At 42.1% G+C, this 24,763-nt stretch overlaps 1 protein-coding gene and 1 long non-coding RNA gene across 3 annotated transcripts in view; one reads left to right on the top strand and one right to left on the bottom strand.

Annotated features, from left to right (window-relative positions):
• Positions 1–2,717, bottom strand: part of SMARCD3 (SWI/SNF related, matrix associated, actin dependent regulator of chromatin, subfamily d, member 3) — a 42,403-nt gene extending 39,686 nt beyond the window's left edge. The window contains exon 1 of one of the 2 annotated variants that reach the window (XM_052001004.1): positions 2,607–2,717. The gene's annotated coding sequence lies outside the window, so the exon portion shown is untranslated. The remainder of the gene's footprint in view (positions 1–2,606) is intronic. The other variant, XM_052001007.1, reaches the window with a different exon arrangement.
• Positions 372–24,763, top strand: LOC127564466 (uncharacterized). The gene is made up of 3 exons (XR_007954275.1): positions 372–1,493; positions 6,576–6,650; positions 23,829–24,763. It is a non-coding gene; the product is annotated as an uncharacterized LOC127564466 (long non-coding RNA).

Here is a 24,763-nt window from a genome sequence, read left to right as displayed (position 1 = left end):
GGAGGGAAGAGAAGATGGAGGGGACGGGCCAGCCAGAGAGAAGGAATGGCCCCTGAGCATAAAGGGGGCAGTGTCGAAGTGGGAGGCAGCGGCCGCTGGAAGCGCCCAGGGACTGGGAATCACAATAAAAGGTGGCCGGCTGCCACACTAGCTAGGAAGCCCAAGTTTCCAAAGCCGATACTAGCTTAAGTCCTGGCAGGGCAAAGGCAGGGGCTGAAGTGGGCACTGGGGCCTTCACTGGCTGAGCGATCACTGCCAGACAGAGGCAGGGTGGGAATGATAAGGAAGATCCTGATCCTGTTAACTGATCTCACAAACCTACACGCAGGGAGATTTAAAATCTGCAGAGCCCGCTGTGTCCCCGGGTTCACCTGAGCATCACCGCAAGCCCATGGGGTGGGCCCTACAGGTTATTTCGGAGGCCGGACCCACACAATGGGTAAGAGGAGGGTCATTGGGGCAGAGGCAGAAGAGCAGGAGAGATGGAGGCAGAAGCTGACCCAATTCGGGGGGCAGAGGCAGAGCTGGCTGAGGCAGGGGCAGAGACAGATCAGGAGGGGAGGGGCAGCGGGGGCAGGGGGAGAAAGGCACCACCCACCTGGAGGAAGGATGGGAAGGGGAGTGGGGCAAGGAGAGGGGAGGGATGCAGAAGTGGGCCCTGGGCAGGAAGATGGAGAGGCAGGGGCAGAGCTACGGTACAGGGGCAGGCAAAGCAGAGGGGAACCAGCCCGAGGCAGGAAAGCCCGGGGCAGACAGGGAGCCAATTCCAGGGAGCCGATCGAGGGGCAGGGCCAGAGGCCGGGCAGGGTGGGGGGGGCCGGAGGTGCAGAACTGGAGACAGGCAGATTAAGAGATGGACAAAGGCACAGCAGTGTGGAGGGGGAGGGGGGCGAGCCAGTAAAGGAAGTGGAAGGGGGGAAAGAGCCAATGCAGGGAGGATGGGAACAGAGGCAGTGCAGGAGGGACTTAGAGCAGGGGGAGGGGGAGGGAGCAAGAGGCAGAGGCAGGGCCAGTGCAGGAAGGATGGAGACAGAGGCAGTGCAAAGTGGGGGCGGGGCGCAGCCCGTGCAGGGGGAGCTGCTGGGGCCAGGTCAGGGGGGGACCTGCAAATCTAAGCCCGGGGCTGTCCAGGTAGGCACAGGAGGAGGGATAGGCTGGATGGGGAGAGCTGGGCACAGGCTGGTAAGGTACCAGCTTCCCCATCCCGAAGTCCCCTGTTAAGCCCACCGTCTATATAAACACAAAGTTGGGCCTAGCTTCCATCGGGGCTCTTTGGGGGAGATCTCCAGGATCTTCCTGGTCACACCTGGGCAGGTTAAATGCTCCTTCTCCCTCTCCCCCTCCCTTCCCCACCTTGCATCTCAGGTTTATCACATCTGGTGACAAGAAAAGCTGGAGTCTCCAGGAGTGAGCCTTGCCCTGATGGAAGACAAACAATATGGGAAAGAGGACCTGGGATCAAATTTTAACTGAAAAGACCTGCATGACACTGGGTAATTTGGCTTTAGTTCCTCATTTCTGACATGGATGAACTGAACCATTTAAGAATCTATTTTTTAACTGGAATTCTCAATAGTCCCACAGGCTTAGTCCTGAGCTAATCTTCACAGTTGCGTCTAAGAGGCCAGGATGCTGTAGAGAGGGGTTAGACAGAGAAGGCAGGGCTGGAGGCGGATACGTGGGGATTCTACATCCTGGAGCAGTCAGGACAGATGGGGAAGAGCAAGAAGTACAAGGGTGTTACTAGGGGCCGAGTACCTGTGGATGGGAAAGGAGTATGTGCAGAGGTGTCTGTGTGAGAAAGAGAGAGGAAATAAAAAGAGAAAAGATGAGAGAGAGAGAAAAAAGAAATGAGAGAAAAAACAGGAGAAAAGAGAAAGAGAAAAGAGGGGGGATAGAAAGGAAAGAATGACTAGTCAATGTTAAGAGGCTAGAGTGCTGAGGGGGGATGTATTAGGTAGGAGCCAAGAGAATGGGAAATGGAAAAGGTGAGAAAGGGCTTAAAGGGATGAGGAGAAAGAAAAGGCTGGGAGGGTGCTCCAGCTGGAAAAGGAAAAAGGTATTTTTCAGTAGGGAAAGGAGGCTTGTCAAGACAGAGAGGAGGAGGAGGAGGAGGATGGGGGAGGGAGATGTCAAGTGGGGGAGGGGTGTGCCAGGCAGGAGGAGGATGCCCGTTCAGGACAAGGAGGATGTCACCAATCGGGGCTGAAGGGATGCCAGCTGGGGAAGAATGATACAGGGGTGGAAGAATGGAGGAGATGCCAGGGTTGTATGTGCCAGGAGGGAAGATACCAGTCTGGAGGGGAGAGGGAGATGAGATGCCAGGCGAGGAGGGGAGGGGCTGTGCCAAGAGGGAGATGCCAGTCCGGGAGGGGAGGGGGGATGCAGGCAGGGAGGGGAGGGGGTGATACCAGAAGGGAAGGCGATGCCAGTCCGGGAGGGAAGGGGGGGGGATGCGAGATGCCAGGTCGGGGAAGGAGGGGGAAATGCCGGGGGGAGGGGAGGGAGGTTGCCAGGCAGAAAGGGGAGGGGAGGGAAGACGCCAGCCGGGAGTGGGGGATGCCAAGCGGGGGGGCTGCAGGGGCCGGGCCGCCCAGGGGGCTCACCTGCTCCCGGAGCTGCTCCGGTTCTGGCCCCGGGACTCCCAGCCCCGCGCTCTGGCCCTGGCCCCTCTCCCCGGCTTGGTGCTCGGGCTCAGGCTCGGCCAGCCCGGGCGCCTGCGCCGCTGCAGCCCCGGAGCGGGGGAGGCGCAGGGAGCGTCTGCAAAGAGCGTGGAGCGCGCGGCGAGTTAGGGATCGGAGCAGGGAGCGGGGAGCAGTGGAGGGGAGCCCCCCATCTCCTCCTTCACAGTGCACTCCCTTCCTGCTGGGGGCGCTGCCCTCGCGGAGCCCTGCCCACAGCCACTCTGGTGCACGCCCGCCCCCGCCCCCCCTCTCCCCGTGCCCTTTGCAGACAATCAGGAACACAGACGCTCGCCCCGATGCGGGCACCCACCGACACACACCCCGGCCCCTCTCCGCTTCCCTCCGAGCCCCCCTTTGGGGCGAGGCCTTGGGATTGGGGTTCTGCCCCCGCTGGGCCCCCCTTCCACCTCCCGGGCCTGGCTAGTAGGCGGCTCGCTATGGGGGCCAGTGATCGGCGGGGGTCCTGAAACGGTGCGGTGGCTCTGCTCCCCCGGAACCCACTAACCCCGCCAGGGTCCGGGGCAGCCGCGGGGGTGGCCTGTCACAGTAAGGGAGCTCCTGGCGGGGACTCCTTTCCTGTGCCTCAGTTTCTAGGAGACAGTAGCGCCCACGGATCCTGCGTCCTGTGAAAGGGTGCCGGTAGCCCCCATCCCTAAGCTAATTTCCAGTCCTAATTTTCTATAAATGGAGAGCCCTGAGATTCACAGCCCCCTTCTCCAAGCGTGTTTCCTCCTTCACAAACAGAGAATAATTCAGGCGCTAGACACCCATCTCCTAGGATAGTTAAGAGTTCTAGGAACGGGGGTGGCCGGCGGCCCCCCGCGTCCCAACAGCCACGAGGTTTCCACAAGCGCTGGGTCTCCGCCTCCGGCAGGAACCCAGCAACATCTATTTTCTTTTTGCCACCAGGGCCCTTTTGTCCCGGGAAGGGCGCCCTTCTTTTCTGAAGCTGGGCTCTCTCATTTCCTTCCCTCCTAAATCTGCTAGGCCTACAGACTTTTCCTTGAGAGACCACACACAGACCACCCATAAACAGGGATGATTTTTAAAGGCGCTTATTAAAAGAAACAAAAGGGGAGGAGGGGAACGACTGCAAATAGAATGAAACAGCTTTATCTGTTCCCTAGTTACAAAATTGTTTCTAAGTCTGCCCTACCTCTCTCCCCATATGAATAGAAAAAACAAATGACTGGGCTTGGAGACCTTGGCTCTCCGCTATAGGATTGTGAGCAGATCACTGATATGTTTTAATAGTATATTATTTTTCCACCTACATGTAAAGACTCATTTTTTGGTGAGATTTTGAGTTCCAATTTTTTTCCTCCTCTCCTTCCCCCCCCCAAGCTAAGTTATACTTCTACATTCATTTTAAACATATTTCCATGTGAATCATATTGGGAAAGAAAAATCAGAACAAAAGGGGAAACCCATGAGAAAGAAAAAAAACACAAAAAAGAAAAAAAAGGTGAAAATAATGTTCTTTGATCTGCATTCCGTCTCCATAGCTCTCTCTCTGGATGTAGATGGCATTTTCCATCCAAAGTCTATTGAAATTGACTTGGATCACTGAATTGCTGAGAACAGCCAAGTCTATCATAGTTGATCATCACACAATCTTGCTGTTGCTGAATCACTAGGTCTCTAAGTCCCAGCTGCCTCATCTGTGAAACAGGAATAAGAATAATTAGAGATAGGAGCAGGGGCATTCTAAACCCCTTCTAACATTCTCTGATACCCTAATACCTCAAGAAGCTATAATGATTAGATAAGAAAGCATATGAAAGTGATTTATAAACTGTTAAAAATTCTATGCAGATACAAGGAATTAAAAGTATTTTTCTGAACTCTGGGAAGGCCTGGCTCAATTCACACTAGAGAACTTCCTGAATCTCTTGGGTGCAAATTCTTGCTTTGAGTTCTTGTCCATTCTTTTCATTTTCCTTCATCCTTTTCATTTCATCAGCTAATTGAAGGAAAATGGCTCTCCATCCTGATCTAAACCTGCCTGATTCAGATGTTTTCACTCTAGTCTTCCCTCCCTGGAGCCCAGTGCAATCCTGGTTCTTCCCGTTCCTGTTACCTAGGCCTGCCCATCTCCTTGGCCTGGGCATTAAGCTCATTTACATCCGGAAGCTTGGCTCCCCTTGGCCTAAGCTACCTGGCTCAGGTTAACAGATTGGCCCAGTTTCCTACTTGTGACACAGTGACCTTACCCAAGCAGCTTTTCTTCAAGGTGCCTTCATTACATTCTTAAAATGAGCCGTTTCAGTATATAGCATTATAGAGCCTAAGCATTAGAATGCATGGAGAATGCTTCTGGCCCAAACCCCTTCCTCCCCAAGACACAGTCTCTCCCTTTATGCCAGGAGTGAGCCCGTTCCCCTTGGATCAGCACTCAGCACCGTGCCTGGCTCCTAGTAGATGACTAATGTTTGTCCATCGACTTGGATTAGATATACTAACAGCATGCTAATGACCTTAGAGTTCCCTTAGTCCAACTCTCCTAAGGTATGACTCCTTTCTACAAAGTTTTCTACAGAAAGTCCCTCTGCCTCTGCTTCAATACTTCCAGTGATAGGGAACTCATTACATCACACAACAGGGCATTCCAGTTCTAATTAGGAAATTTCTTCTTAGAGATGAAGTCTGCCTTTCCCTATAACTCTTATTAGATTCTAAGTGAAGAGCATTTCATCTCTCCACTAGAAGCATATGAACATGAAACCCCTGAGTTAGAGCTAGTTCAACGCCTCATTTTACAGGCAAGGAAACTGAGGTCCAGAAACGCTACATCTTCATTTGTCAGAAATTCTCCAAGGGGAGGTTAAGCCACCAAAGAGATGGTAGGAATAAATAATGCAGCTGCATTCTGAACATCTAAATACTGGGAGCTGAGTCTGGCACGTTAGCAATGCCATGTTGCACAGAAGCGATCCATCACTTATGATATAATCAAGGACTTATACGACCAGAAAAGGGCCAGTCGAAGAATGGAAGCCAGACATGGCCAACGACCAGCTTCAGTGCTGCACTTAACATGCAAGAAATGCTTTCCCTGCTTTGGGCAGATTTTCCTTTCTGGGCTCATTCCCCCAATCCCCACTGGCACTGGCAAGCTGGTCCCCCCACAGTGCTCCATCCTCACCGTGCTAGGGGTAATGCAGTAGCCAGGGTGCTTCCCCTTAATGGGTCTCAAGACTCACTTCTCAGCAAAGACATCTACTCAAATGATAGAGCAAGAACAGAATACTAAGCAGTTTCCACAGGAAACATGGGGTCAACTTTCCCACAGATAGACACAGAGTCTATGACAAGGAGGGGACAGCATAATGACCAACTTAAAATAGAGTGATAATGGGGTATGTATATAAGGAACCATAGAGCCAAGACAACTGACTGACTGTAGAACTGTAAGGCTCTGATGTACTTCTTTCTATAAAGAATTCCCAAGAAGTTCACAGTTGAGCGTTAAGTTGGTGATGGATAAATTCTTTCCCTATTTAGCTGGTTAGCTTTTCAAAAAGCAAGGTGTCTTTACTGGTTATGTTCCCCACTGGGCCTTGCTCCTCACTGGGCAAAGGTGCTGCCGAGCTAGGTCAAGCAGTTTACCCCACTACTGAAATGGCTCTTTATTGGGCTGGGATGCTGCTGGACTGGGCCAGAAAGGCTGCTCTGCAGCTGAACAGGTAGTTCTGGACATGGCCAATAAGTTTACCCTGGTGCTAGACCGCTGCTGTCATCCTAGACCGGAAAGTTACCCAACCAATGGGTGCATTATCTGTGTCAGCCAGATTATTTAGCTGCTGGTTTCTTTTTAGACTTAAAGCATCTTTGTTTAAGGTAAAGTAATTGATTTTTAAAACACTGATTTTTTTTTATCCTCTATCCTAGATATTTCTCTTACCTGGTCTACCACAATTCCTGAAATCCCCACCTTACTAACTTTTCAAGGAAAAGGCATTGAAGGTCAGTTAAAAAGCGTTACCTACCTGCCATCTAGGGGAAGGAGTGGGGGAAAGAAGGGGAAAATTTGAAACAAAAGGTTTTGTAAGGGTCAATGTTGAAAAATTACTCATGCATATGTTTTGTAAATAAAAAGCTTTAATTAAAAAAAACAAGTATTATCTAGGAAGAGTAATAATATTAAGCTATTATAAGTCATTGACACTGTAATTCAAATTGGTTGGGCAGATTATGCCCACAAAGAGTTCCATTTATTATGGAACTCATGCAAATTTTGGGGGGATCTTAGTAAAAGGTAAATTTTCTGTCTTGAGACCCTATACAGGAGTTGTAGGAAGGACATGAGGGCAGATTTAGGACACAGTGTATCTTGGAGTTGGCAGGTGCATTCTGCTATAACTTTGTCCCTGTCTAGTTCTGTCTCTGCTGGCTATATCCCTACATTCCACCCACCCACCCACCCATCCATCCCATCCAATCAATGTGCATTAAATCTGTATTCATCCCATCTGATTTTCCAATAGACCTCCTCCCTATGAATGAGTTAGGCCAGGCAGTTACTTCTTCATTTAGGAAACTTTCAAAATGCAGTTTCTTGCGAGGCAGGGACATCATGGAATAGTGCAACGCAAAACAGGGTCCTGAGACTTCTTGACTATGAGGTCAAAACTATTTTCATAATTCTAAGATGCTATTTTCCTATTAAAATACATCTCCCTTTTCCAACCACATATCTGTGTGAGGCCAGATTTTCCTCCTTTATTTAAATCAAAACATATCTAACAGCAGATTGAAGCAGAAGCAGATATAAGAATCCAGCCATTTTCTATTAAAGAAGACATTAACAAGGTTTGCAAAAAGTGTGTAAAACAAACCCACTCTTCTCACTTAATTGTTTTTAAAACAATATTTTGTGTGAATGTATAATGTTTATCATTATTTTCAAATGAACTCGATGTTTAAAATTATCCATTTCAATTTCTTATGTGTTAATCATCAATAGATATAAACCATTTAAACAAAATCTCTTCAGGATCCTCAAAAGTTTTTTTAAGTTTTTAAATTTATTTTAAACTTAAAATAAGAAAGGAAAAATACCTATTTTAAAGAACATAAAGGGATCCTAAACAAAAATAGCCATTAAGGCAAGGGATTCAGAGAGAGAAAGATTCAGGTACAAATTCTGCCTCCAACATTTATTGATTTTGGACAAGTTACTTAACTGCTTCATGCCTCAGTTTCCTAATCTGTAAAATAAGGAAATTAGGCTCACATGATCTTTAAGATTTCTTCTAGTCACAAATCTACAATTCTAATTCTCATTTTACAGTTATGGAAATTGAAGTTTCAAAGGTTTTTTTAGTTGATTTTCCTAAGATCAGACAGGTAAAACTTGAATTAAAACCCTGATCTCCTTTATGAAGATGCAGGATTTATTTTCCACTATATTCCATAGTCTAGTTGAGGATCCACGATCTTTTAGTTATTACAAAGATTGTTGCCAATTTTAGAGTGTAAACCTCCAGTGGGCAGGGGCAGAACAGGGGATTAGGATTCCTTAACACTTTGAAACAGTTTAATTCAGTATGATAAAGATGATATAGGTTTTTGGCTATTCCTCACCTTGGGCAAAATCATGAAGTCAGAAAAATGTCTCTGTTGCCCCAGGCTATCCCCCCCAGCAGGGAGTCCCACTCCCCATTCTAGCACCTCTCTCCCTAATCTCCATTCCATGCCATCTTCATTCTTTACCTTATTTCTCCCTCTGATTCCTACTGAGGTGTTCCATCAAAGTCTGCCTTACCTAGACAGCATTAATTGTCTTTACATTTTCCCTCTTCCTTTCTTCCTATCAAAATTTACGAATCCTATGTCCTATTCTCTTAGGGCCCTTCTGGATCACTAACACTTAAATGATAAACTACTACATTTTGCCCATAGTACATAATGGCTGATAATGGCTTGATGAGTTGCTTATTCCTCCTTAGAGTATTTGTGTTTTAGTAGAGGGTTTCTAGAAACCCAAATGAATGAACATCTAATAATGGTATTTGAGACACCATTGCAGGCCATTAGGGGAAAGTTTTTTGGCCAGAGGAAACCCCAGCCAAACAATGCTATAGTATGCTTTGGAGAGTGCTAAAGGTTTTCTACATTTACCATAAGTAATCTTTACTAGTATTTATAATCCCATCATTATTATTTTAGTTCATTAAAGAGCCCTTTAGATTTAGTGTCCTCCTCTATCCACAACTCCCCCAAATCAACATAGTAAGTCAACAATTTCCCTTAGGTATATAAGTCCATCATTCTTTTAAAAGTAATTATTTTAATTATCAGTATTCTATTTTTTTTTCTCTTACCTTTCCCCATACATTGAAAAAAAAAAAGGAAGATTCTTTTTCTCTTACCTTGCCCCATATACACTGAAAAAAAATGGAAAAAAAAAACTCTGGTAACAAAAATGCATAGTCAAAACAAATTCCACATTGGCCAAAAATAAAAGCTTCATTCTGCATCCATCACCCCTTTGAAAGCAGGCAGGAAACATTTCATCATCTGTCTTTTGGAATTGGAGTTTTAAAATCTTTCAAAGTTGTTTATAATGTTATTCTTATTGTACAAATTATTGTCCTGGTTCTACTCAATTTTGCAAACATTTCTCCAGTTGATGGGTACCCTCTCTTACTTTCTACTTCTTTGCCACTACAAAAAATATTTTGCAAAAATATTCAAGTAGAAAGATATGGATTTAGAAAGAATGTTAGGCTAGAGTTTGCAAATATACTGCAACTGGGCTGGAGATATCAGTGAGGAAAAGAACTAGCAATACTCAGTAATCTGATCAGAAAGCACAAGCTCTTTGGACCCTCCCAATTCAGGACAGACTGGACCTCAGAAACTGGGCTTAACTAAGGAAACTATGAAAGCACCGGGAACAGATGGGGGCCAGAGTGAAGGGCTACATTCAACAACAGAGTCAAAAGTCAAGTTCAGTGACTCAGTCAGAATACACTATTGACTGAACATCATTGTATGCAAAGGTCAAAGGGGCTGATAAAGTAAGAGATACCATTTCCTATTGGACAAGTTACAGTTGATGATTCCCTGTAGAGCTAGAATTAGGGCAAATGTATCTAGCTCTTTGTCCTCAATTAGCACAAATAATATGCATGTCTGCGCATGTAAAATGTATATAAAATGTTTTGGTTTTGTTTTTCTTTTACCTCTTGGTCTGTCTGATTTTAAATCCCCTTTTTGCTTAAAAAAGGAAAAAGGCAGGGATTATCCCAATTTAGAGCAAAGAAAAGAGCAATGGATTTAGGTGGAAATCAGATCTGGATTCAAGGATAGGGGCCTTTGCCATTCTGTGGCAGAGTTCTGAAGTCCTGGACCTCAGTTTCTTTTTTTGCTTAATCAGTGTGTTGGAAAGGAACAAGCATTTATTAAGTTTCTCCTGTGTGCTAAATACTTTACAGATATCTCAGTTGACCCTCATAACCATCCTGGTGGTAGGTAATGTTATTATATACATTTTTCACTTGTGGCAGACAGCAGTTAAGTGCTGGGCCAAGGACCATGGCTCTTGTAAGAGTCAGAGGCCAGATTTAAATTCTCGTCTTCATGGCTCAGCATTAGCACTCGATTTGTCTTGGTTGCATTTGATGACCTCGAAAGGTCCCTTCCAGGTACTTAAAGCATTTTCAATCCCTCTCTGCCTTCAATTTGTTCTCATTTGGCTGCTCTTATAGCAAGTATCAGTCCCCCACTTTGATCTGAAGACAAAGGGGAGTTCCTGCAGAAGGATAGAGCCTCTGGTGCTCAAGGTGGAACTTACTGCCTCCAAGATAACCCATCCACTTCTCCATGATTTGAATTGTTCAGGAAATTTTTGAGTTTAAAACTGCTTCTTCAATATAGCCACTTTCCCCAGTTCTTCCCTCTGAACCTAAGGAGATCAAATCTAATCACTCTTCCATTTTGAAAGCCCTTTAGATATTTGAAGATACTCATTTTGACCCCTTTCTAAGTCTTCTCCAAGACTTCGTCTGATCCCTCGTTATGTCCTTCCTAAAAATATGGCACTTTTCCATTTGTCCATTTATCTAGGGCTTATTGCCTACTCCATTCTCAGATTTGTGATTTTGGATGGAAATCTGATAAGCACATTTGGCTTTATACAGTTTTGCTGATTCTGAAAGAAGTTTTTGGGGAACCAGACAAGATTAAAACAGCTAATTCTTTTACTGAGTACCTACTATGTGCACAACACTGGGGTGGAGGTGGTTATCAGAGGAAGGAGCTGTGCTCTCAAGATGCAAGGATTGGAAAACTTTCAGAAGTAGGTTTTGAGATCATTCATTCATTCCCATATTTCTGTTTCTAGAAGGAATATATATTTCATGCTGGCTATTAGGCTTGAAGGAAATTATCAATTATACTGGAACTACTATGTTAAGAGGTATACCAAGAACACTAATTTTCTTGAGTTCCAGTCGCGTAGACAGTGGATCAGTGCTAGCTCCAGTCTCTGTGTGCCTCTTCTATCTACCTTTACCTAGTGTGTTAGAAAATTTATGTCCAAGAGTGTGGGAGGAGTACCTACCTTAGTAGAACACAAGTAGAGTGTTAGAGGGATCTGGAGCCAGAAACTGGATCTCATTGGAAATTCTTGTTCAAGCCAACACGTATCAATGTCCACGTATGAGTTCTTTCTCCTATTTAAAATGTTTCTTGCTCCTTAAGAATCTAGCATTGAGAATGGCTGGAGGAAGAGAGAATAGAAAGCAAAGGAGGTAGAGGAAATTCAGTTGAGGAAATTAAGGCAAACAGAGGTTAAGTGATTTCCCCATAATTACACAAGTTAGTATCTGAAGCTGGATTTGAAATCAGGTTTTCCTTACTCCAGACCCAACATTCTATCTATACCCACCAATTAGGGAATGGCAACATCTAACCTACCCACTGGACAAAATTCTAATTTGTTAAGCAGGCATTCAAAGCCTTCTGTGTTCTGGTTCAACCAAACCATCCATTCTATGTCCTTTTACCCATTTTACATCATTATATATAGACATTATATATTATATAGATATATAGAATTTATTTTTTCAAAATCCCACCCATCTTTTCAAAAACAAGGTCAAATGGCACCCCCTCCATGAAGTCAGAATTCATCCTCTTATTGCCTTTCTCCTGTGCTCCCAAAGCTTTATTATAACTCCCTTTTGCTCTACTCATATTCTGCCTCGTAGTTATTTGTCCACAAGCCTTGCCTTACCATTCCAAAAAGGAAAATCTCTCATCTTGTTCAATTTTGTGTTCTCTCACTGCCCTGCATGTGTAAGCCAAGAGACCTAGATCTCTTCTCTCAAAAGCTCTTACCTCTCATACAGACATGGAGTAATCATTCTTCACCAAAGAAAATAGTGTCGTGCAAAAAGATTTGAGCCCAGAGTCATACCCCTAGTTAGGTGTCCATTAAACATTTGTTAAATTGAATTAACAGTAGGTCAGAGCTGTGTTTAACTTTCTAGTGCCACCTGGTGGGCTTTTCAGTGCATAATAGCCTGTTCTAGATGCTTAAGAGTGAGAATGGTTAAAAGTTTAATAGACAAGACTCATTTTAGCTATCAGACCACAGAGGGCTTTTGTAGCTCTCTTTGTTTTTACTCTTCTTTCAATTTCTTGCCATTATTGAGTACCACACTGAATAGAACCTGGGAATCTGAACATCAGAAGTGACCTTGACCAATCCAAAGCTTAACGAGTCCCTTTGATAACCAGCAAATGATAATTCATCTTTCACATGAAAACTTTCAATGGGAGATAATCTACTATCTTCTGAAACAGTATTGTAGACCTCAGGATAACTCATTTTGTTAAGAAGGTTTTCTCAATACAAATCTAAATTTGCTTCTTCAACCAATTGTCCCTAGTTTTTTTTTTTTTTAATTAAGAATTAAGATGTATATTTTTGTATCACCTAAATTTCCTCTTTTGTCTCCTCTCTCCTTCAGCCATCCCACATATCAAATCTATTTAAAGAAAGAAAGAAAGGCGCAGATAAATGGTGCATAGAACACCATCTCTGAAGTCAGGAAAACTCAAGTTCAAATCCAGCTTCAGAAACTTATTAGGTATGTGACTCTAGGCAAGTCACTTAACCCCAATTGTCTTTAAAAAAAAAGGAAGAAGGAAAAAATCAGCAATATATTGGGAAAAAATCATGCAATGTTCCAAGTCCACAAATCCTCTATAAAAGAACAGCTTGTTCTTTGGAAATTTGCAAAGTCCATTTTTGTGATAAATTCTTTTCTTTCTTTGACTTTTTCCTCATTTCCCCCCCAGTTATATGTAAAACAACATTTTTTAAAACATATTGTTCACATATTCCCACATGGATCATATTGTGAGAAAAATCAGAACAAAAAGGAAAAACTATGAGAAAAAACAGAAGAAAAAAAATTTGATTTACATTTTGTCTCCATAGTTCTCTCTCTGGTTGTAGATGGCATTTTTCCATCCAAAGTTTATTGGGGTTGCCTTGGATCATCAAACCAATGAGAAGAACCAAATCTATCATAGTTGATTATACACAATCTTACTGTTCCTGTGTACAATGTTTTCCTGGTTTTACTTGTTTCACTAGCATCAGTTCATGTAAATCTTTCCAGGCTTTTCTAAAATCAACCTCTTCATCATTTTTCATACAAAAATAATATTTCATTACTTTCATGTGCCCTAACTTATTCAGCCATTCCCTAATTGATGGGCATCTCCTCATTTTCCAATTCATTGTGTGGTTGTTCTTTTCATTTACTTTTTTATGATTAACATGTGTATTGATTTCTTGGCTCTGCTAGTTTCACTTTGCATCTTTCCAGGCTTCTTTGTACTAATCATATTTGTCATTCATTACAGAACAGTAATGTTCCATTTCATTCATATACATTCATTCATTTTGTTTAGTCATTCTCTAATAGATGCTATTGTCCCTAGATTTGCTCTGAAGGACTAAGGCAGACCAAGTCAAAACTCTCTTCCACATGTCAAGAAAACTATTGATTTTTCTGTCCTTATATTCTCTTCTTCCAAGTAATAACCCAGCTCAGCCAGCCTTCTATGGCATAACTTCTAGTTCCCTAATCATCCTAGATCCTTCTTTTCTAGTTTGTCAATGACCTTCCTAAACCACGTCCAGAATTGAACACCCTAATTCAGCAGAGCTTTGACCACAGCAGAGCCATATAGTAAAGCTATGATCTCCTATATTTTGGACGTTAAAATTTCTTTTAATCTATAAACCAGTCTTTATTAAGTGCCTACTATGTGCCAGGCACTATACTAGGTTCTGAGGTTACAAACCTCAGAAATGAAATAATCCCGAAGGGGCTTATATAAGGGGAAATAATATGACTTAAGAAATTAGACATTGAAGTATGAGGAGATCCTTCTTCCCTGATTCAAGTTCAGGTGATCACATGGAAACTTCGGAGGATGCTGTTTCTGGCATCTCTGGCTAGGAGGCCAGTACTTTGCAATGATGGAAGGTCTCCTCTTCAGTGTACTTACAAAAAGAGAGGTCTGCTGGAGAAGCAGACAAGGGAAGGGCCACAGCTCTGTCCACCACCAGACTAGCCTGAGTTATGAGCCTATGGCTGCCTCTATTTCTTTTGTATTTGCTTCCCCGAGTCAGTGACTGCCTAGCCTCCTCAGGGTAGACCTGTCCAGACCACAGTAACCTGGTGAGTTCAGGCGATCCAGAGGTCTCCTGACAAGTCCCCTTAGTGATCAGAGCTAATGGTGGCAGTTACAACATAGAAGTGTAATGTCCATCTGATGGCAGTGGAAGTACCTGCAAAAAATGTAAAAGTACAAGACCAAAAGATACTGAAAGCTTCAGGGAGAGCGCGACCCACCCCCTCACTCCCCCAGTGAAAAGAAGTAAGGACTCTTAGTAACCCTTTTTGTAGTGGCAAAGAAGTGGAAATTAAGTGGATATCCATTGACTGAGGAATGGCTGAGTAAGTTACGGTGTATGAATGTAATGGAATAGTATGTTCCATAAGAAATGATCAGCAGGATGATTTCAGAGAAGCCTGGAAATAGCAAGATTATGTGATCAACTGTGATAAACTTGGCTCTTCTCTGTGGGGATTCAAGGCAATTCCAATAGATTTGGGAGGGAAAATGCCATTTGCCCTCAGAGAGAGAATTATGGAAATCAAATATGAATTGAAACATAATGGTAATTTTACTTTTTATTTTTCTCTTTCTTGTGGTTTTTCCTTTTAGTCTGATTTTTCTTGTACAACATGACAAATATGGAAGTTTGTTTAAAAGAATTGCACATACTTAAATCTATATCATATAACTTGCTGTCTTAGAAAGGGAGGAATTAAGGGAGGAAGGGAGAAAATTTTGGAACATAAAAGTCTTACAAAAATGAATGTTGAAAACTATCTTTATATGTATTTAGAAAATAAAAGACTACTAAATTTTTAAAAAAAGAAGTGATGACTGAACTTTAAAAAAAAAAAAAAAGAAATAGCATAAAATTTAGATTCTGGGAGTCCAGCTGAGAGACTCACCCAGGAGAGAGCTATACCTAAGAAGAACTTCATAAAGAAAAAAACTTCCAGAATCAGAAGTTGGAAGATGTCCCTTTTGCCATATTTTTCCACGTGAGTACTTCATTAAAATTTCATTTTAAGATTGAGTCTACACTTTCCATGTATATCATGTGTATTTGTGGGACAGTGTGCCTTGGATTTGGGAGTGAAAATAAAGTGCTTGGATGAACTGTTCTTGCTATACTTTCTTAAAAAAATACCTTGTATAAAAAGAAAATAAATTCAGGCTGACTAGTTACTAATGAAGAGCACACTGATAAGGGCATTGGTTCAATAGTATTAGAAACTTGGGTTTATGTTGGCCAATATGTTAAAAGTTTAGGAACCAAGTTGAACATTTAAAAGAAAGAACAATACTCCCAAATTCCCAAGCTTTTTCCAACAGTAAGAACCAGACATTTGGGAGTAGAAAAGAAGGGGAAAAGAAAAAGATTACATAAATAACCTATGAAACATTCCATTTTCTATTAAGGGGGAAGAGATATGGAACATCATGCTTCCCCCAGCATATACTAATCCCCTGAAATATCTTCACCATAAATGTGGAGTCAGCCTTTACACCAGCACCTTCTCAACTTCTCAATTGTTCTTCTCTCTAATTAGACAACGGGAGAGAGGAGCAATAAACTCTTCTCAAGCCTTCCTTTACAGAGCAGATCTTGGTTTCTATGGGACATCATGCCCTGAAGACAAGAAGATTGTTCCCTGCTTTTCCAGCTTGTATTGTGTTTCTCCAAAATATTGTAAAACTCCTTGAGATGATTTAAAAAAAAAACTATCCCCAGTACTTAAATTGCTTTTAATTGAATTGAATTGATTTAGAGTTCTTCTCAGCCCAGACTTGGGATTTTATCCAGTAATATCCTATACAGATAGTTCTCATAGTCTTAGCTCAGAACTAGTCCTTCAGAATCAGTCACTCTGCCCAGATCTCCTCCATCTCCTCTTTGCAAAGACTTTCTGCTTCTTTCCTTGGCCAGCGCCAAGTCCAGACACAATGCTCAATACTAGCCATCCTCATCACTCTGTCCTAGAACCTAGCCACGTGGGTGTCCCAGATTCATTTCCAAGGACGCCTGACCTCAGTAGGGAAGAGTGCAAGTTTGTTTTCAGTCATGTCTAGCTCTTTAATCCCAAGTGGATTTTTCTCGGCAGAGATATTGGAGTGGTTTGCTATTTCTTTCTCCTGTAAATTTTACAGATGAGGAAACTGAGGGTCACACAGCTATTAAGTGTCTTAAGAAGAGTTTGAACTCATGAAAATGAGTCTTCTTTTATCCACAGCACCAGCTTAGCTGTCCCAAAAAGGAATTAGGTTCCCTATTTCTCTCACTGGCCCATTGTCTCTGTCCCAGGCAAAGTTGATGATTATAGAAACTTGTTGGGATTTTCTCAAAAAAGGAAGTAAAAAATGGTGCCTTATGGACAAACATGAATTCAGTACAGAACAGATGATTTATTACTACCAAATAAATGCAATGGCAAACGTAGGAGAACCAAAGAACTCATTATCAAAATGTAATCAGGATTCAGTAACTTAGCCCAAAGCTATAGAGGCAGTTGACTGGGAGGCCAATAGGTCCTTTTTTCTAAACAAAAAGCAATTTTTAGCTGCAAGGCTGCTAATTAGACATTTCGTTTTTTAACAAAATTTCTGAATCCAATCAAATGCTGAGTTTGATTTTCCCTGTAGCTCCTCTTTCTTCAGAGCTCTCTCAGTCATAAACACCGTCATTCTAGGGCCACTGCAGCCACCATATCCCACAAACCCTCTGGAAACCTCTGATGCACTCAAGTTTGTTTATTAGAGAAACGGGGCTAAAGTGACTGGAGTCCCAGATTAAACTCCCCTAGTAGAATCCTCCCATGTTGCCACAGAGGGGGATCTTTAGGCCCCCAGGATTGGAGAATCCACCCTTCATTGAAGTTTTTGCTTTTTATCTCAAGGCCTACTGGCAAAAAGACTCTGATAATGGTCTCTTCTTTTATAATATTCAGCTCCCTGGCTCTCTGCAGCTGTCATGAGGCAAGGAGTGACCAAAGAAACATTCAAGGTCCATCACATCTTAGGTGGGAGAAGCCAGGAGCATTGTCATCCCCAAAGACCCAACTAAGGAATCACCATGTCCTTGGAATTTCCTGGAAATAAACAGAGGCTATCTGGACATGATCAATGGGTGGGGGAGGAAGAAGACCTCTCCCAAGGTCAAGGTTAGAGGTACAGAGCTCATTCTGCCCCCATGTTAAGTCCAAGGCCTCTGGAGTTTAGGGAACCGAGTAAATAAAATATCCATCAGGAGCCAGCTATCTTGGTCTCTTTGCTCTGAGGCTAAAACACTGTGGGCAGAACCCAAGGTGGATTAAACATGGCAGCAGACTATAGAATTTAGACCTGGAATTATGTATTTGTCTTTCAAGTACCAAGCATTTTTTGTGTGTGTCTACTAGCTTCAAGTGCTCTGCTTGGCACTGGGCATACAAACACAAAAATGAGGCAGCCCCTGTCCTCAAGAAGTATGTTCTTCAAGGGAGCTTAGAGATAACCTAGTCCAGCTCCCCCAGGACACAAACGTGGTGAGGTCCAGGCAGGGGAAATGACTTCCCATTTTCTTCACCCTGAATCCACATAGTCCCTACATACAAGACTGCCGCCCTGAAATCCAATGCATGAGCAAGTTGAGACACCACCCTGGTGATGTCACTGGCCCTTGTCAAAGGCAAGCATCAGCACACACACACAACACACGCTTTTTCCCCCTATTCCTACAGGAGGTTGTTTGGGAAAATGTGTAGAGGAAGCCCTAATTCCGAAGCTATATCTTCAAAGAGAATGTGTTTGGGGCTGGTTCTGGGTCAGCATAACCCAACATAAACCTGAATCTCACAAGAGCCCTCAACTCACATTATCTTTAGATCCAAAATTTGGGAGAATTGTCTTTTAGGGGCCCAAACCATGTAATGAGAAACAGTCTGTTCCCGTGGAATCAGTTACACAGGTGATGTGGGGGCCTGACCTGAGACACTATTATGAAGGAGGAGAGGGTTGTTTATGGTCAGTTATCAAGTCCTCAGATCTCTGGTGTCTATCACTATTTCTTAACGTCCAGCCCTAGATGAGGCCCTTGTTCCAAACCCTTGTACCCACATAATTTCATACAAATCTAACTTCATAAATTTCCCCCTTCTAGTTTGCACATCACCATCAGATATAGTATTGCTTAAATATCACTAATAGAATTATAAATTGGACTTGTTCGGGTTTATAAGAATCATGTAGAGTTCAACCTCATTATAAAAAAGATGAAATTGAGGGTCAAAAGCAGTTAAATGGCTGGCCTAAGGCCGCATGACAAGTAAGCACATAATAGTCAAGACATTAACGGAGAATCGGGTCCCCAGACTCTTTTACATGCGCACACTGTCTCATGTAATTCCTCTGCTCCCCAGCATTCAGAGCATCTGCCTTTCAGAGACTTTACTATAGAACTTTGATGTGAACTTAATCTCTTCCCTGTCAGGAAGAAGCCCAAATGGTTACTATCAGATATAACCAATTCCCAGACTATGCTGTTTGTATGGAGTGATTGTGAGGATGGAACTTTTTGTCTGTCCCTCAAACCTCTTGTGCATCTTTAAGCAACCTCTGCGATATTGATTAGCATTATCTTTAGACAGGTCCCAGACTCGGCCTGCCGGGTGCATTTTATCTGGCTCTTTGATCCTCCCTCCCAGTTCCTGCCTTTACTTCCCAAGCTTCCCATAAAAGGTCTGCTTATGATGAAGATCTCTTGCCAAGTTCTTTTCAGAGCTAAGCTACTCTCTTCCTCCTCATACAGCCTTCCCTTTAATGGAGATTTTCTCCTTACTAACTCTGGTTTAGTCTGCTGAACTCCTCCAAGGATCTAACCGGCCAGTCCATGGCTTATTCCCGCCTAATGGAGCCTTTCCTTTCTCTTCGTTAATTGTGAGTTCCTCTGGGGAACTTGCCTTTTCCTTGCTGACTGTATGCTCTCCCAACTTCATTTCATATTGTCACTCTGAGTGCTTATTTTGCCTATAACCTCTTTTCCTGAATAAATCTACCTTTTGGCAAAGAAAATGTCCATGGGAATTTGTCACATTTATTTTGGACTAGGAACTGCTACCCTGACTTCATCAACTTAAGCCAGGCTTGTCCTTCCCAACCAGTAACTCATACGCTATACCTCTGTGTTCTCTCAACTTAAGGAAAAAAAGCAAATCTCCTCTGTCCAATGTCCCTTTCCAGGAGGGGCTGGTTCTTGTTCCAATTTGATTAACTTATTCATACTCAGCTGAAAGCAGCTTACTGTGCTACCCCTCCAAAGCCTTAGGAAAGGCTTCTAAAACCCAAATGCCTTTGGGCTAAGGAATGAATTTCCAGCAAAGCAGGAGATGGTTGTGGAACAGGAGCCTTCTCTTTCACATAGGAAGCTGCCTCTCCTGCCTGTACTTGTCCACATCCCTGAGCTTCTCCGTGGGGTCTGTCTTAATAATCACAATGGCCAGCATTGATAGAGTGCTTTAAAGCATCTCGCGTGTATTCACTTTACATACTATCACCAGCTCAGAGGCAGAAGGAATAGCCTGGACAAAATGACTGTCTCCTGCCTTTTGAGCAAGGACTCCCGACTAATTGCTTTCTTGTTGCTTTACCTCTGCAGATCCATGAGCTTGCCTCTTCTTCCCGCTCTATCTTTGCTTCAAGCCCAATGGATTTTCTACCCTGACTTTGTGAGAAACAAGAGGTTGCTGCAGCATCCCAGGGGTTATTAGCAGAACTAATGGAGCAAACTGATGTCTTTACTCTGATCTGGGCAAGCAGCTATTTTAGGGCTCAGCTGCAGGGCCCTTTTAATGCAGAGCCATGGCAAGCCCAGAAACATTTACGAACACAGTCCCAGAGGACTCTAAGTGACTGAGTCAACTCATAGTAATCCTGGGAGAATACTCTAGAATTCAGTATTTGGTAGTTCACAAATAGGTTGGGTAGTATCCCATGACCTAAGGCTCCTTCTGGCAGGAAAGTTTTTATCAAGGGGGTCAGGAAATTCAAGACTGAAATTCTAGTGGGAGAGCTGCTGTTGAGTCAAAGGATGAAATTGTAAAAGGAAAGAAGGCACTGGAGTTAAGAGGGGTTGGAAAAAGCTTCCTGTAGAAGTCTGGGTTTTAATTGGGACTCAAAAAAAGGCAGAGAGCTTAGTAGTCAAACCAAAGGAAGGAGAGAGTTCAGGACATAGGGGACAGCCAGATGGAAGTCCTGGAGCTGAAAGATAGTGTGTCTTGTTTGTGGAATGTCCAGAAGGCCAGTGAGTAAGGTGTAAGAATACTGGAAAAGTAGAAGTGGGCTAGATTATGAAAGACTTACAAGCTAGAAAGAACATTTTGTATTAGATCCTGCATGACAAGAAGCCATTGCAGTTTTTGGGGTGTTTGTGTTGGGGGGGAGAGCGAGAGTGGTGGTGACATGATCAGATCTTTGTTTTAAAAAAGTCATTTTAGTGGCTGAAGGTTGGATTGGAGTGGGGAGAGACTTGATGCAATAGTACAATTGTGAGGTGATAAAGGTCAGAGAAAGTAAGAAGAATTATATGAAATGATACAGAAAACAGAACCAGGAGAAAAAATATATACAATGACTCTAATATTGCAATTTTGAAAACTTAAGGATTATAGTAAATAAAGTCACAACTCCAGAAGATTCAAATTAAAGTTTAAATTGTAAATTTCATCCTTAAGACTGTTAGCTCCTTGAAGGCAAAGACTGTATTTCCCCCCTTTCTTTATATTCCCAGGGCTTAGCATGGTGCCTAGCACTTAATAAACACTTAAAATGCTTATTTATTGATTGGTTGATTGATACTTCAGGGAAGTATCAGGGAAGGGTTGGATTACAAATGCAAAATGAAATATGTATGTTCAAAGATGGCCAATATGTGAAAGCATTTTTACTTGATTGTTTTTGTTTATTTATCCATGTTACTGGGGTATGGATAATCAAGTTTCCTTGTGATGGACACCTTGGAGAACATGGATTTTCTCCAAACAGATTCTTAATTTAAGCTAGTGATTTTTCCTTTGCTATAACATGTCATGGTATTTTATCATCTGGAAGCACAGGGAACCTAGTTTTGGCTTTACCCAAAGGAAGACTGTCATTTTCTAGGGTAAGAGACCTAATTTTCCTCCCACTCAAAAATAAACTTTCTCTTTCAACTTGAAATTTTTCAACCTCCTTGCTGTTTGGTCCCTCTTGTCTTTTAAAAAAATTTTTTATTACAGCTTTTTATTTACAAGATATATGCATGGGTAATTTTTCAGCACTGGCCCCTGCAAAACCTTCTGTCCCAACTTTTCCCCTTCTTCCCCCCATCTCTCCCCTAGATGGCAGGTAGATCAATACTTGTTAAATATGTTAAAGTATATGTTAAATACAATATATGTAAACATCTCTAAGTTATTTTGCTGCACAAGAAGAATCGGACTTTGAAATAGGTCCCTCTTGTCTTATTAAATAAAGTATCTACATTTCCCCCCTTCCCCTTCTCTTCCTCCTCCAAAGGGGACATGTAAATCAGTTCCCAGGTACTTTTCCCTGTGGGTCAAAGTATCTGAAGATTGTGAATAATCAGGAAATTCACAGAGTAATAATAACAATAGTTAAAGCACTTTATAAATATTATATCATTTTATCCTTATAATAGTTCTGGCTGCTATTATTATACCCACCTTGCAGATGAGAAAACAGACAAGTTAAATGACTTGCTAGGGTCACAGCTAGTATCTGAGTCAGGAGATGAATTTGGGTCTTCTTGAATCTAGGTCTATCACTCTATCCACTGTGCTACCAAGCTTACTAAGTAGGTTCCCTACTGCTATGTAGATTCCCTGCTATGAATTACCTTCTAATTCTTTAACCTTTCTCTTTAATTTTCGTATAGTCCTCATTTCTCTAGGTCTACTCCTAAAATCATAAGGCTTTCTATGAATTTTTAGATCAGAAAACCATTATGATACTTATTAAAGCTATTAATATGTCACTCTACAATAGGAATAACATAAAATTTATATTTAACAAATCAATAATTCAAAACTAATCATTAAACAGCCTATACAGTAATAAACAATAAAAGTAACATTCAATTGTAAAATGAATAAATGGATTTAAAGCCAGTTATTTCTTGGAACATGTACAGACATTCCCTGCCTGGTTCCAGTCCACTGCATGGAAGCTTAGGAGAGTCTACTTCCAACCATTAGAAGGGGCTTGCTCTATATAGTAATGAAGAATCCCCTCATTGATTGCTGAACTGGAAGAACTGATGACTCAGGAGATTTGCAAAAATAAGAGAACCGGCTCTTGGAGTTCTCTTGTATCAGCTGTGAAGGATGTGGACTATTTTGAGCTGGAACTTTTAAACTGTTATCCAGAGAGTACCAAGAGAAGGATTGCTATGTCTCCTACTTAGCTTCCATGTGACTATGCAGGCTACATGAAGACTCTGTGACAGAAGAAAAGATTTCTAGTACTAGTCGGTCAGTCATTCAACAATTATTTTATCAAACACATATTGTCAGAAATTGTGGTAAGCACTGGAAATACAAAAACAAGAAAAAAGCAAAAAAAAAAAAAAAAAAGCAACAAAAATTACAAACCCCACCCCGGTTTGTTCTCAAGAATCTCACATTGAACAGAGCAGATTTGGCCTGAATGTGTCTGAAGCTGAGCAGGGTACAACCTAGTTAGTACGTGAATGTGAGACAGTCCAGAATACAAAGGGTGCTGTAGAAAAAATACCACGTAAATTTTACAGGGATCTAGTAGGAATGACAACGAAGGAAAGATCTCCTGCAGAATGTGGGATTTGATTTGAATGTTGAAGAAAGTTGGATATAGGAAGAGCAGCATTTGATGCATGAAGCAGATGGTACAAAATGCATGGAGTTGGAAGCATTTGAGCATTTTGTATAAAGAATAGTAACAACACTAGTATAACTATATATATGTACATATATATAAAATAAAAAAATTAATAAAAATAATAAAATAATGATTATGATAAGCTGAGGGGAATAAAATGTAAAAAAGACTGGAGAAGTAATAAAGGGTCAGGTTGTAAAGGGCTACACCTGAAGTTTATTGTGATAGCCAGACTTATTCTGTAGAAAGATCATCTTGGGTAACTCAATGGAGGATGGATTGACCTGAGGAAAGACTTGAGATGAGAAGACGCATTTCGTTAGTCTAGATGAGAAGTGATGAGGACGTGTATGAGGGTATTGGTTGTAGAATGATATATACATGACATGTTGTGAAGGTAAGAACAGAAGTTTTTGGTTACTTTTTTTCTACACATGCTCCCTTCATTTGTGTATCATTACCATTGCGTGCTTAAGTTTGAGTCTACTTTTCCCTTGGATCTGTGTGTTTTTGTGGAAGAGACACACTCTAAGACTTTGTTGGGGGCAAGAAGGAAGAGAGGGAATGTTTTGAATAAACCATGCTTTTTTTTGTTTTTCTTCCCAGGTTATTTATACCTTCTGAATCCAACTCTCCCTGTGCAACAAGAAAACTGTTCGGTTCTGCACACATATATTGTATCTAGAATATACTGTAACCTATTCAACATATAAAGGACGGCTTGCCATTTGGGGGAGGGGGTGGAGGGAGGGAGGGGAAAAATCGGAACAGAAGTGAGTGCAAGGGATAATACTGTAAAAAATTATCCCGGCATGGGTTCTGTCAATAAAAAAGTTATTAAAAAAAAGAATAAACTATGCTTCTAAACACCTTTGCTAAAGACTTAGTGTACTACTAGCTAGTTAAAAGTGGAAGCATTTCAGTGAGTGTTCATTCAGCACCTATGTGTTAAAAGTATAGTCCCACAGGGTTATTCCTAGAACTCTGAGAATAGTCATGTATTTGTGTAGAAATACAATTCTATCATTCACTTCACTCAAGATACCAATTTAAGTTTCTCAAGAATTCTCTTCATATTTCTCCTCAAGAGTTAAATTTGGTCTGTCAAGAAATGTTATTTTAGTCTACTTTTTTTCTTTTTTTATCCTCTCTTCAGTCTTCCCCCAAAGCACTGTAAATGTCAGTCCTTTGCAGTCTATTCACAGTACATAACAGGCTATATGCTAAGGTGTCTGGGACTTTTCTCCATCTTCACTGAAATTGCATCATATAGAGAGCTGCATAAAAGCAAGCCTGATAAAACAGAAACGACCTCCTCTTCTACAGATATGGCACCCAGCATCACCAGCTGGGACAATTGGAGGACTTCATCCATTATGTCCAATTTATCTTGTACATTTCTTGTTTGCACGTTGTCTCCAACCTCCCATTAGACAGTGAGCTCCTTGGACTGACTCTTGCCTTTCTTTGTATCTTAGCACTTAGCATAGTCCCTGATATGTAAAAGGCAATTAATAAACACTAAATGATTAACCCCCAAA

The sequence above is a fragment of the Antechinus flavipes genome, chromosome 5 (genome assembly GCF_016432865.1).
Source record: "Antechinus flavipes isolate AdamAnt ecotype Samford, QLD, Australia chromosome 5, AdamAnt_v2, whole genome shotgun sequence".
NCBI classification, from domain to species: Eukaryota; Metazoa; Chordata; class Mammalia; order Dasyuromorphia; family Dasyuridae; genus Antechinus; species Antechinus flavipes.
Note: the sequence above shows the minus strand (reverse complement) of the source record. Positions and strands in the feature narration are given on the sequence as shown.